This window comes from Salvelinus fontinalis, chromosome 1, assembly GCF_029448725.1.
Source record: "Salvelinus fontinalis isolate EN_2023a chromosome 1, ASM2944872v1, whole genome shotgun sequence".
In the NCBI taxonomy this organism is placed as follows: domain Eukaryota; kingdom Metazoa; phylum Chordata; class Actinopteri; order Salmoniformes; family Salmonidae; genus Salvelinus; species Salvelinus fontinalis.
In genome coordinates this window covers 73,498,005-73,512,598 of record NC_074665.1, presented here as the reverse complement: position 1 = coordinate 73,512,598, position 14,594 = coordinate 73,498,005, and positions in this window count along the sequence as shown.

Genomic DNA, 14,594 nt, shown 5'->3' with positions numbered 1-14,594 from the left:
TTAGTTGTGCACCTCTGTGATAACACTAAGTCCCTGAAGTGCTGTTGGTTGTCTTCCTGGCACTTGGCTGGAGAGTGCAGTGAACATACCTGGGTTGTGTTCATTACATACCAAACCCATGTCCCACCCCTTCTCCTGACGGTCCCAAACGCTTCCTACCTCTCTTCCTTGGCCCTAACCTATTTCTTGGCCCTAATTTCATTTCTGCAGATCTTTATTAAGGTGTCAGCAAATATGGTGTGAGCTTCACCACTGCACTTCTTCTACCTATCCAGAATCTACAGAACTGCAAACATGGAGGGGTTTGTGCCAGGTGGTAGGGAGCAATTTGGGACTGGCTGTTGTTGCATCAGCCCTACAACTTCTCCACCTTCCGAACAAACTGCAGCAGGTTGTCGGCCAAGAGCCGTGCCTCTTCGAAGGCAGCGAAGTGGGAGTAGATGTTCCTACGGCTGGGGCACATGCATTAAGGAATGTCGCTAAGCCTGTAGGCACATATTGTACACCATCTTCCTGAGGACACGAGAGAGAACAAACACTGCAACACAATTACATTTTATTTACAGCAGACACTCATTTAGCAGGCGCTCTTTCCCAGGGTGAATTAGAATCAGTCCATTCAACTAAAGTAGGTCAAACAACCACTTAGAGCCCCTCATTATTGGGAGCCTGCTATCATAAAGCAAACATGATTAGGGCTCTGTAATTAAGTTGGTCATGAGTTCAAGTCCTGCAAGGATCACATACAACTACAAATGTACAGTAAGTTACTTATGGCATATTAAGTGGCATTACTGTTTTCATTAAACAGGTATTAAATGACAGGCCCTGTAGAGAGAAAGCCAACAGCCTTATGTCATTATGGAGCACTGTGCAGCAACACAAACACTCACTCGTTATCCAGTCTGTTCTCCATGTTGGTCTTGAGGTTCTCTTTCTAGAATCTCATGGCAGCGACGATGGAGCCGGTGGTCCAGTAGATCATGGTGTTGGTCAGCAGGTAGTCTAGGGTGAACTTCATAAAGATAGGAAAAAGAAAGGACCAATCAGCAGCTCTGACAACAGGAAGAATGCTGTGTCTGCATCTGAAATGCTACTCCATTGTCTATATCACAGGTGTCAAACTCATTCCACGGGGGCCGAGTGTCTGCGGGTTTTCGCTCCTCCCTTGTACTTGATTGATGAATTAACATCACTAATTAGTTAGGAACTCCCCACACCTGGTTGTCTAGGGCTTTATTGAAAGGAAAAACCAAAAACCTGCAGACACTAGGCCCTCCGTGGAATGAGTTTGACACCCCTGGTCTATATAGTGCTCTATTTTTGATCTGTGTCAAATGTAGTGCACTAGAAAGGATTGGGGTGCCATTTGGGATGCAGTTATAACCAGCAACTTGTTTTTCAACCACTCCACAAATGTCTTGTTAACAAACTAGTTTTGGCAAGTCGGTTAGGACATCTACTTTATGCATGACACAAGTCATTTTTCCAACAATTGTTTACAGACAGATTATTTCACTTATAATTCACTGTATCACAATTCCAGTGGGTCGGTCAGAAGTTAACATTCACTAAGTTGACTGTGCCTTTAAACAGCTTGGAAAATTCCTGAAAATTATGTCATGGCTTTAGAATCTTCTGATAGGCTAATTGACATAATTTGAGTCAATTGGAGGTGTACCTGTGGATGTATTTCAAGGCCAACCTTCAAACTCAGTGCCTCTTTGCTTGACATCATGGGGAAATCAAAAGAAATCAGCCAAAAATTGTAAACCTTCACTGTCTGGTTCATCCTTGGGAGCAATTTCCAAATGCCTAAAGGTACCACGTTCATCTGTACAAACAATAGTATGCAAGTATAAACACCATGGGACCACGCAGCCGTCATACCGCTCAGGAAGGAGACGCGTTCTGTCTTCTAGAGATGAGCGTACTTTGGTGCAAAAAGGTGCAAATCAATCCCAGAACAACAGCAAAGGACCTAGTGAAGGTGCTGGAGGAAACAGGTACGAAAGTATCTATATCCCCAGTAAAACGAGTCCTATATCAACATAACCGGAAAGGACGCTCAGCAAGGAAGAAGCCACTGCTCCAAAACCGCCATAAAAAAAATCCAGACTACGGTTTGCAACTGCACATGGGGACAAAGATCGTACTTTTCGGTCTGATGAAACAAAAATAGAACTGTTTGGTCATAATGACCATTGTTATGTTTGGAGGAAAAAAAGGGAGGCTTGCAAGCCGAAGAACACCATCCCAACCATGAAGCCTGGGGGTGGCAGCATCATCATGTGGGGGTGCTTTGCTGCAGGAAGGACTGGTGCACTTCACAAAATAGATTTCACCATGAGGAAGGACAATTATGTGGATATATTGAAGCAACATCTCAGGACAGGAATTCTCAAGATCAGTCAGGAAGTTAAAGCTTAGTCGCAAATGTGTCTTCCAAATGGACAATGACCCCAAGCATACTTCCAAATTTGTGGCAAGATGGCTTAAGGACAACAAAGTCAAGGTATTGGAGTGACCATCACAAAGCCCTGACCTCAATCCTATAGAAAATTTGTTGGTAGAACTGAAAAAGTGTGTGCGAGCAAGGAGGCCTAAAAACCTGACTCAGTTACACCAGCTATATCAGGAGGAATGGGCCAAAATTCACCCAACTTATTGTGGGAAGCTTGTGGAAGGCTACCCAAAACGTTTGACCCTAGTTAAACAATTTAAAGGCAATGCTACCAAATACTAATTGAGTGTATGTAAACTTCTGACCCACTGGGAATGTGAAAGAAATAAAAGCTGAAATAAATCACTTTCTACTATTATTTCACATTCTGAAAATAAAGTGGTGATCCTAACTGACCCAAGACAGGGAATTTTTACTAGGATTAAATGTCAGGAATTGTGAAAAACTGAGTTTAAATGTATTTGGCTAAGGTGTATGTAAACTTCTGACTTCAACTACAGTGGGGCAAAAAAGTATTTAGTCAGCCATCAATTGTGCAAGTTGTCCCACTTAAAAAGATGAGAGAGGCCTGTAATTTTCATCATATGTACACTTCAACTATGACAGACAAAATGAGAAAAAAAATCCAGAAAATCACATTGTAGGATTTTTAATGAATTTATTTGCAAATTATGGTGGAAAATAAGTATTTGGACAATAACAGAAGTTTATCTCAATACTTTGTTATATACCCTTTGTTGGCAATGACAGAGGTCAAACGTTTTCTGTAAGTCTTCACAAGCTTTTCACACACTGTTGCTGGTATTTTGGCCCATTCCTCCATGCAGATCTCCTCTAGAGCAATGATGTTTTGGGGCTGTTGCTGGGCAACACGGACTTTCAACTCCCTCCAAAGATTTTCTATAGGGTTGAGATCTGGAGACTGGCTAGGCCACTCTAGGACCTTGAAATGCTTCTTACGAAGCCACTCCTTCGTTGCCCGGGAGGGGTGTTTGGGATCATTGTCATGCTGAAAGACCCAGCCACGTTTCATCTTCAATGCCCTTGCTGATGGAAGGAGGTTTTCACTCAAAATCTCACGATACATGGCCCCATTCATTATTTCCTTTACACGGATCAGTCGTCCTGGTCCCTTTGCAGAAAAACAGCCCCAAAGCATGATGTTTCCACCCCCATGCTTTACAGTAGGTATGGTGTTCTTTGGATGCAACTAAGCATTCTTTGTCCTCCAAACACGACGAGTTGAGTATTTACAAAAAAGTTATATTTTGGTTTCATCTAACATTCTCCCAATCTTCTTCTGGATCATCCAAATGCTCTCTAGCAAACTTCAGACGGGCCTGGACATGTACTGGCTTAAGCAGGGGGACACGTCTGGCACTGCAGGATTTGAGTCCCTGGCGGCGTAGTGTGTTACTGATGGTAGGCTTTGTTACTTTGGTCCCAGCTCTCTGCAGGTCATTCATTAGGTCCCCCCAGTGTGGTTCTGGGATTTTTGTTCACCGTTCTTGTGATCATTTTGACCCCACGGGGTGAGATCTTGTGTGGAGCCCCAGATCGAGGGAGATTATCAGTGGTCTTGTATGTCTTCCATTTCCTAATAATTGCTCCCACAGTTGATTTCTTCAAACCAAGCTGCTTACCTATTGCAGATTCAGTCTTCCCAGCCTCGTGCAGGTCTACAATTTTGTTTCTGGTGTCCTTTGACAGCTCTTTGGTCTTGGCCATAGTGGAGTTTGGAGTGTGACTGTTTGAGGTTGTGGACAGGTGTCTTTTATACTGATAACAAGTTCAAACAGGTGCCATTAATACAGGTAACGAGTGGAGGACAGAGGAGCCTCTTAAAGAAGAAGTTACAGGTCTGTGAGAGCCAGAAATCTTGCTTGTTTGTAGGTGACCAAATACTTATTTCCACCATAATTTGCAAATAAATTCATTACAAATCCTACAATGTGATTTTCTGGATTTTTTTCCCTCATTTTTTCTGTCATAGTTGAAGTGTACCTATGATGAAAATTATAGGCCGCATCTTTTTAAGTGGGAGAACTTGCACAATTGGTGGCTGACTAAATACTTTTTTGCCCCACTGTATATGTTCTATCAACAAACTATACTGAACAAAAATGTAAACTCAACATGCAACAATTTCAAAGATTTGACTGAGTTATAATTCATATAAGGAAATCAGTCAATTGTAATAAATTCATTAGGCCCTAATCTATGGATTTCACATGTCTGGGAATACAGGTCACATACCTTTAAAATAAAGTAAGGGCGTGGATCAGAAAACCAGTCAGTATCTGGTGTGACCAACATTTGCCTCATGCAGCGTAACACATCTCCTTCACATAGAGTTCATCAGGCTGTTGATTGTGGCCTGTGGCATGTTGAACCACTCTTCAATGGGTGTGCGAAGTGGTATATTGTGGGGAACTGGAACACGCTGTCGGATAAGTCGATCCAGAACATCCCAAACAAGCTCAATGGGTGACGTCTGGTGAGTATGCAGTCCATGGAAGAACTGGGACATGTTCTGCCTCCAGGAACTGTGTACAAGTCATTCCTTGCGACATGGGTCTGTACATTATCATGCTGAAACAGGTGATGGCGGCGGATAAATGGCACGACAATGGGCCTCAGTCACGGTATCTCTGTGCATTTAAATTTCCCATCTATAAAATGCAATTGTGTTCGTTGTCTGTAGCTTATGCCTGCCCATACCATAACCCCACACCCACCATGGGGCACTCTGTTCACAACTTTGACATTAGCAAACCGCTCGCCCACACAACACCATACAGGTGGTCTGAGGTTGTGAGGCCCGGTTGGATGTACTGCCAGATTCTCTAAAACAACGTTGGAGGCGACTTATGGTACAGAAATGAACATTACATTCACTGGCAACAGCTCTGGTGGACATTCCTGCAATCACCATGCCAATTGCACGCTCCCTCAAAACTTGAGACATCTGTGGCATTGAACATTATAGAGTGGCTTTTTATTGTCCCCAAAACAAGGTGCACCTGTGTAATGATCACGCTGTTTAATCAGCTTCTTTATATGCCACACCTGTCAGATGGATTGATTATCTTGGCAAAGGATAAATGCTCACTAACAGGTTTTTATGTGTATGAAACATTTCAGGGATAATTTATTTCAGGTAATGAAACATGGGACTAGCCCTTTACATGTTGCATTTATATTTTTGTTTAGTGTACCTTTTGGTAAGCAACTGCTAGGTTAGGGTTAGCTTTAGTAGATAGTTGAAATGTTACTGATAATCTGTAGATAGTCTGTAGAGAAACTACAGATGGACTAATCAAATAAAGTGTTACCCAAGTCCCTGTTGTTGAAGTCAGTCCAGGTGGAAAACTTTTCCAGTCTGTAGAGCCACTGGAGAGTCATTCACCCCTCAACCTGCAAGGGGAGACATTGTCCACAAATTGTATTTATTTATTTTTATTTACATGACTAGAGCCACCTTGAATCCATCCAGTGTAGGTTTCTTCAGAACGCCTCGATAAGGATTTAGTATTTATTTTGTTGTCCCTGAGGGGAAATGTGTCTTGGACATTAAAAAGTGCTATTGCTTCCACGAAGGATATCACAGGTTAAAAACATATATGATCATACAATACATCATATTACTACTTTGAATTTCAGATGGGCAGTTTGTGTGTTTGACAGTGAGGTAAAAATGATGATCACATTCTCACCAACAGAGTCTGGCTTGGTGGCCTGGATGTGCAGCTAGCCAGTCTCCCTGAGGATCTCATATTTTTTTATTTAATTGTTTTATTTAACTAAGCAAGTCAGTTAAGAAAAAAATCTTATTTACAATGATGGCCTACCCCAGCCAAACCCAGACAATGCTGGACCAATTGTGCACCACCCTATGGGACTCCCAATTACATTTTAGTTATTTAGCAGACGCTCTTATCCAGAGCGACTTACAAATTTATACTTTATTTAACTAGGCAAGTCAGTTAAGAACAAATTCTTATTTTGCATTGACAGCCTAGGAACAGTGGGTTAACTGCCTTGTTCAGGGGCAGAATGACAGATTGTATCTTGTCAGCTCGGGGATTCGAACTTGCAACCTTTCGGTTACTAGTCCGACGCACTAACCACTATGCTACCCTGCCGCTACCCAATCACAGCCAGATGTGATACAGCCTGGATTTGAACCAGGGACTGTAGTGACACCTCTTGCACTGAGATGCAGTGCCTTAGACCGTTGCGCCACTTTGGATCATATACAGTACGTTCCCCTCCATGAAACCTATTAAGCCATACAATCTCCTGACGTCCTCCTGGGTGAACCCAGCCAGGGCAGTTAGCGACCAATCAGGACAGTAAACAGGACACCCAACCCCCTCTGTTTGCCAGTTAACATGTTGAGGTGGAGACCCTACACACACCTACAGTAGCACAGGAAGAGAGCAATGAATGTGGTCACTCAATTTAGAGAATAAAACAAAGGGGGCTGTCTGCTTAGTGGGGTTTAGTGTTGAGGATTTGACACAAGTTCAATGCACTTAAAACATTTGAATCTGTGTACACTAATGTACCTGCAGCCCTAACCCTTCGATATTTGCAGATCTGAAGGGTCTGGGTATGTGTAAGCAGTATAGTGGTGGCGCTTCCACCATATTGCTTGCTTCCACCTGTTGGATTCAGGGGGTAAACTTTGAACATGGATATACTAAAGACATGATAGATCAGAAGCATGGTATATAAAGGATTGAAAGAGACTCGTTTTTATGTCAGAAGTTAATGGTTCTCTGTAGAAAGACAGAGTGGCTGTGGAATGTGCTGGGTGGACGGGAGGGAGTCACGGGAGTGCGATAGGTGATACTAGAAGACATCTGTGGATTAGGTGAAGGAGGGGTTGAGGTCAGGAGATCAGGTCAGATCCCTTGAAGGGAGAAATAATGGTTTATTATCTTCTTACCCTCTTCCTGTCGAACTATAAGATGTATGGATTGGAGAGAAGGAGGGGTGTCTAAAGTTGAGTATATATTCTTTGTGATGGTGGGAACATGTCTTTGTCTGAATTACAGCTGTAATGACCCTTTGGTAAGAATTACATTTGGTTAAGCTTCTCTAGTGTCCGTTATTTACTCTGAAAAATAAGAACCTAACACACCTAACAGATCAACAAAGATGAAGAGGTCCAAGGGGAAGAACAATTGGGGCAAGCTGTCTCTCTGTTCTTGGGGTGTGTCCTGATTCCAAGTATACAGATGAACACTTTTTTCTCATGGATTAAACAATGCTGGCAAATCACTCCAGCCAATGCTTACACCAATCACATGCTTTGAAATCCACGATTGGGAGTGTGCAAGTGCACATATCTAGAAAAGAGTGGAGAATTGGGACTGTTCTTACTGTGGCTTCATCTGGGCCATGTTGGTATTGATGAGTGAGCTTGTGGAAGACCCTCGCTGCATCCAGAGTGTTAAAGTCTGCCGGGAGGGACACCACAGAAGAATACAATGAGTTAGCATGACACCAGAGGAACCATAGCCCTTAGTAGCCTACCTAGTCCTAGTACAGTGAACTAATAGTAAGACTTTGCTGAATGGGTCTTGGTTAAAAAGTAAAACGAAGATCAATTACCAGAATCAGAAAATGACAATGGACAATAACGTATTCTTCTTCGTGAATCTCCTTATTGTATTCACATTGAACATTTATTACTATTATACCTTCTAGTGTACAAACTTTTACAGATGCATCATTGAGAGCATTCTGTCGGGCTGTATCACCGCCTGGTCTGCAACTGCACAGTCCGCAACCGCAGGGCTCTCTAGAAGGTGAGTCAGTCTGACCAACGCATCACCGGGGGCATACTGCCTGCCCTCCAGGACATCTACAGCACCCGGGGTCACGGGAAGGCCAAAACGATCATTAAGGAACTCAGACATCCAAGTCACGGTCTGTTCATCCCGCTACCATCCAGAGAGCGAGGTCAAATCAAATCAAACTTTATTTTTCACATGCGCCAAATACAAGTGTAGACCTTACCGTGAAATGCTTACTTAAAAGCCCTTAACCAACAGTGCAGTTCAAGAGGAGTAAAGAAAATATTTACCAAATAAACTAAAATAAAAAATTATAAAAAGTAACAATAAAATAACAGTAACAAGGCTATATGCAGGGGGTACCGGTACCGAATCAGTGTGCGGGGGTACAGGTTAGTTGAGGTAATTTGTACATGTAGGTAGAGGTGAAGTGACTATGCATAGATAATAAACAGCAAGTAGCAGCAGTGTACAAAATAAATGGGGGGGTCAATGTAAATAGTCCGGTGGCCATTTGACTAATTGTTCAGCAGTCTAATGGCTTGGGGGTAGAAGCTGTTAAGGAGCCTTTTGATCCTAGACTTAGCACTCCGGTACCGCTTGCCGTGCGGTAGCAGAGAGAACAGTCAATAGCTTGGGTGACTGGAGTCTCTGAAAATTGATTGGGCTTTCTTCTGACACCACCTATTATATAGGTCCTGGATGGCAGGAGCTTGGCCCCAGTGATGTACTGGGCCATACGCACTACCCTCTGGAGATCCTTACGGTTAGATGCCGAGCAGTTGCCATACCAGGCGGTGATGCAACTGATCGGGATGCTCTCGATGGTGGAGCTGTAGAACCTTTTAAAAATCTGGGGACCCATGCCAAATCTTTTCAGTCTCCTGAGGGGGAAAATGTTTTGTTGTGCCCTCTTCACGACTGTCTTGGTGTGTTTGGACTATGATAGTTTGTTGGTGATGTCGACACCAAGGAACTTGAAACTGTCACGACTCCCGCTCTCCTTGTTCGGGCGGCGCCTGGCGGTCGACGTCACCAGTCTTCTAGCCATCGCCGCTCCACCTTTCATTTTCCATTTGTTTTGACTTGTTTTTTTCACACACCTGTTTTACATCTCCTCATCACTCTACGTGTATATTATCCTCTGTTCCCCCCCATGTCTGTGCAGTTTTCGACCACCCGCCCGAGGGTAGAGCGGCGGGTGAACGCCTCTTCCACCTGAGACAGGGGACGAAGAGCGCCCAGGAGTTCGCCCTGTAATTTCGGACCCCAGAGCGGGATGGAACGGCAGGGCCCTTATCGACCACTTCCGCTGCAGCCTGCGCGAGGATGTCCGTCGGGAGTTGGCCTGCAGAGATACCACCCTCACCTTCGACCAGCTGGTGGACCTGTCCATTCGGTTGGATAACCTGCTGGTCATCCGCGGACGTCCAGTGAGGGCTCTGTCGGTTCCCTCTCCCAGCACCACCTCTCCGGTGCCTATGGAGCTGGGAGGTGCTGCGCTCAGGGAGGCCGGAGGAGGGGCCTTCACGTGCACCATCTGTGTCCGCAGAGGTCACACTGCCAGTCGTTGTCGGGTTGGTTCCTCTGGGGTTCGAGGCAGCAGGCAGGGCACTTTGGAGTCACCCCAGGTGAGCCTGCACCGCTCTCATCCAGAGCCCTCTGTTGTACACCTGTTTGTGCATGTAATATTTCCTCAGTTTTCCCCGCATTCCCAGCATAAGGCGCTCATCGAATCAGGCGCGGCTGGGAATTTTATTGACAGAGCATTCGCCCATAGTTTAGGGATCCCTATTGTTCCAGTGGTTAGGCCTTTCCCAGTTCACGCTTTGGACAGTCGACCATTAGGGTCCGGGTTGATTAGGGAGGCCACCACTCCCCTGGGCATGGTGACGCAGGGGGGTCACGAGGAGAGAATCAGTCTCTTCCTCATTGATTCTCCTGCGTTTCCCGTAGTACTTGGCCTTCCATGTTTAGCTCGTCATGACCCCACCATTTCATGGCAACAGAGGGCTCTCACGGGGTGGTCGCGGGAGTGCGCGGGGAGGTGTTTAGGGGTTTCAGTTGGTGCTACTACGGTGGAAAGTCCAGACCAGGTCTCCACCGTGCACATCCAAATCAAATCAAATGTATTTATATAGCCCTTCTTACATAGCTGATATCTCAAAGTGCTGTACAGAAACCCAGCTTAAAACTCCAAACAGCTAGCAATGCAGGTGTAGAAGCACGGTGGCTAGGAAAAGTTCCCTAGAAAGGCCAAAACCTAGGAAGAAACTTAGAGAGGAACCAGGCTATGAGTGGTGGCCAATCCTCTTCTTTTTGCTGTGCCGGGTGGAGATTATAACAGAACATGGCCAAGATGTTCAAATGTTCCTAAATTACCAGCATGGTCAAATAATAATCACAGTAGTTGTCGAGGGTGCAACAAGTCAGCACCTCAGGGGTAAATGTCAGTTGGCTTTTCATAGCCAATCATTAAGAGTATCTCTATCGCTCCTGCTGTCTCTAGAGAGTTGAAAACAGCAGGTCTGGGACAGGTAGCACGTCCGGTGAACAGGTCAGGGTTCCATAGCCACAGGCAGAACAGTTGAAACTGGAGCAGCAGCACAGCCAGTTGGACTGGGGTCAGCAAGGAGTCATCATGCCAGGTAGTCCTGAGGCATGGTCCTAGGGCTCAGGTCCTCCGAGAGAGAGAAAGAAAGAGAGAACGAGAGAATTAGAGAGAGCATACTTAAATTCACACAGGACACCGGATAAGACAGGAGAAGTACTCCAGATATAACAGACTGACCCTAGCCCCCCGACACATAGACTACTGCAGCATACATACTGGAGGCTGAGACAGGAGGGGTCAGGAGACACTGTGGCCCCATCCGATGATACCCCCGGACAGGGCCAAACAGGCAGGTTATAACCCCACCCACTTTGCCAAAGCTCAGCCCCCACACCACTAGAGGGATATCTTCAACCACCAACTTACCATCCTGAGACAAGGCCGGGTATAGCCCACAAAGATCTCCGCCACGGCACAACCCAAGGGGGGGCGCCAACCCAGACAGGAAGATCACGTCAGTGACTCAACCCACTCAAGTGACGCACCCCTCCTAGGGACGTTATGGAAGAGCACCAGTAAGCCAGTGACTCAGCCCCTGTAATAGGGTTAGGGCAGAGAATCCCAGTGGAGAGAGGGGAACCGGCCAGGCAGAGACAGCAAGGGCGGTTCGTTGCTCCAGAGCCTTTCCGTTCACCTTCACACTCCTGGGCCAGACTACACTCAATCATATGACCTACTGAAGAGATGAGTCTTCAGTAAAGACTTAAAGGTTGAGACCGAGTCTGTGTCTCTCACATCCCCCCTGAATATGCCGATTTGGCTCTCGCCTTCTCCAAAAAGAAGGCGACTCAATTACCACCCCATCGACGCGGGGATTGTGCGATAAATCTCCTGGTAGACGCCACACTTCCCAGGAGTCACGTGTATCCCCCGTCACAGGCGGAGATGGCGGCTATGGAAACATATGTCTCCGAATCCCTGCGTCAGGGATACATTCGGTCCTTCACTTCACCCGCCTCCTCGAGTTTCTTTTTTGTGAAGAAGAAGGAGGGAGGTCTGCACCCGTGTATTGACTATCGAGGTCTAAATCAGATCACTGTGAGGTACAGTTACCCGCTGCCTCTCATAGCCACAGCGATTGAGTATATGCACGGGGCACGTTTCTTCACCAAACTAGATCTCAGGAGCGCTTACAACCTGGTTCGTATCCGGGAGGGAGATGAGTGGAAGACGGCTTTCAGTACTACCTCAGGCCATAATGAGTACCTCGTCGTGCCATACGGGTTGATGAATGCTCCATCAGTCTTCCAAGCTTTTGTAGACGAGATTTTCAGGGACCTGCACGGGCAGGGTGTAGTGGTGTATATTGATGACATTCTGATATACTCCGGTGCACGCTCCGAGCATGTGTCCCTGGTGCGCAAGTTGCTTGGTCGTCTGTTGGAGCATGACCTGTACATCAAGGCTGAGAAATGCCTGTTCTTCCAACAGTCCGTCTCCTTCCTAGGGTACCGCATTTCCACCTCAGGGGTGGAGATGGAGAGTGACCGCATTTCAGCCGTGCGTAATTGGCCGATTCCCACCACGGTAAAGGAGGTGCAGTGGTTACTAGGGTTTGCCAATTACTACCTGAGGTTTATCCGGGGTTTTGGTCAGGTAGCGGCTCCCATTACCTCACTGCTGAAGGGAGGACCGGTAAGTTTGCGGTGGTCGGCTGAGGCAGACAGGGCTTTTGGTCACCTAAGAGCTCTGTTTACCTCGGCTCCCGTGCTGGCCCATGCGGATCCCTCTTCGGCGTTCATAGTGGAGGTGGACTCGTCCGAGGCTGGGATAGGAGCCGTGCTCTCTCAGCACTCGGGCACGCCACCGAAGCTCCGCCCCCTGTGCCTTCTTCTCGAGGAAGCTCAACCCGGCGGAGCAAAACTATGATGTGGGGACCGGGAGCTGTTGGCTGTGGTCAAGGCTTTGAAGGCGTGGAGACATTGGCTTGAGGGGGCTAAATATCCTTTTCTCATCTGGACTGACCACCACAACCTGGAGTACATCCGGGCCCCACACGTCACCCTCCTCTGGTCATCCTGGGATTGGTCAGACGGTGCACTGTTTGAGTGGGAAGTACTGGTGGCCTACCTTGGCCAAGGATTTGAGGGTTTATGTCTCCTCCTGCTCGGTGTGCGCCCAGTGTAAGGCTCCTTGGCACCTGCCCAGAGGGAAGCTACACCCCTTACCCGTTCCCCAACGGCCTTGGTTGCACCTGTCGGGGGGTTTTCTTACCGATCTCCCCCCTCACAGGGAAACACCACGATCCTGGTCATTGTGGATCGGTTTTCCAAGTCCTGCCGTCTCCTCCCTCTGCCCGGTCTCCCGATGGCCCTACAGACTGCGGAGGCCTTGTTTACGCACGTCTTCCGGCACTACGGGGTACCTGAGGATATAGTGTCTGATCGAGGTCCCCAGTTCACTTCGAGGGTCTGGAAGGCGTTCATGGAACGTCTGGGGGTCTCGATCAGCCTTACCTCAGGGTTTCATCCCGAGAGTAATGGGCAGGTGGAGAGAGTGAACCAGGATGTGGGCAGGTTTCTGCAGTCTTATTGCCAGGACCGGCCCGGGGGAGTGGGCGCGTTCGTGCCCTGGGCCGAGATGGCCCAGAACTCGCTCCGCCACTCCTCCACTAACCTCTCCCCCTTCCAGTGAGTACTGGGGTACCAGCCGGTTCTGGCGCCTTGGCATCAGAGTCAGACCGAGGCTCCTGTGGTAGATGACTGGTTCAGGCGCGCGGAGGAGACATGGTATGCCGCCCATGTTCACCTCCAGCGGGCCGTGCTGCGCCAGAAAACCAGCGCAGACTGTCACCGCAGTGAGGCCCCGGTGTTCGCACCGGTCGGGCTCTAGACCCGAAACATGCCCCTCCACCTGCCCTGCCGGAAGCTGGGTCCGCGGTTTGTGGGGCCATTTAATGTCCTGAGGAGAGTAAATGAGGTTTGTTACAGGTTACAGCTTCCCTCCGATTACCGTATTAACCCCTCGTTCCATGTGTCTCTCCTCAGGCCGGTGGTGGCTGGCCCGCTCCAGGAGTCTGAGTTCTTCTAGCCACCGGTCTTCTAGCCATCGCCGCTCCACCTTTCATTTTACATTTGTTTTGTCTTGTTTTTCCGCACACCTGTTTTACATCTCCTCATCACTCTACGTGTATATTATCCTCTGTTCCCCCCCCCCCCATGTCCGTGTGTGTAATTGTACGTTACGTGTCATGTGTGATGCTTCATGCAGGTTTTTCGCCGTGTCTTGTTTGGAACCCGTGGTATTGTATCGTGTACATTATTTTTGTGACGAGTGTGCTATTCGCTTTTGCCTTTGGCGGGAGTGTCCAGTTGCGTCCGACTGTTTTTCCTTCTGCCGAATAAAGTGTGCCTATTCACTCATCTCTGCTCTCCTGCACCTAACTTGAGTTAAAACCAGTTGCGCACACCGTTGACGGAAACTCTCAACCTGCTCCACTACAGACCCGTCGATGTTAACGTGGGCCTGTTCGACCCGCCTTTTCCTGTAGTACACAATCAGCTCCTTTTTATTGCTCACATTGAGGGAGAGGTTATTGTCCTGGCACCACACTGCCAGTTTTCTGACCTCCTTCCTATAGGCTGTCTCATTGTTGTCGGTGATCAGGCCTACCACTGTTGTGTCGTTAGCAAACTTGATGATGGTGTTGGAGTCGTGTTTGGCCACGCAGTCGTGGGTGAACAGGGAGTACAGGAGTGGACTAAGTACA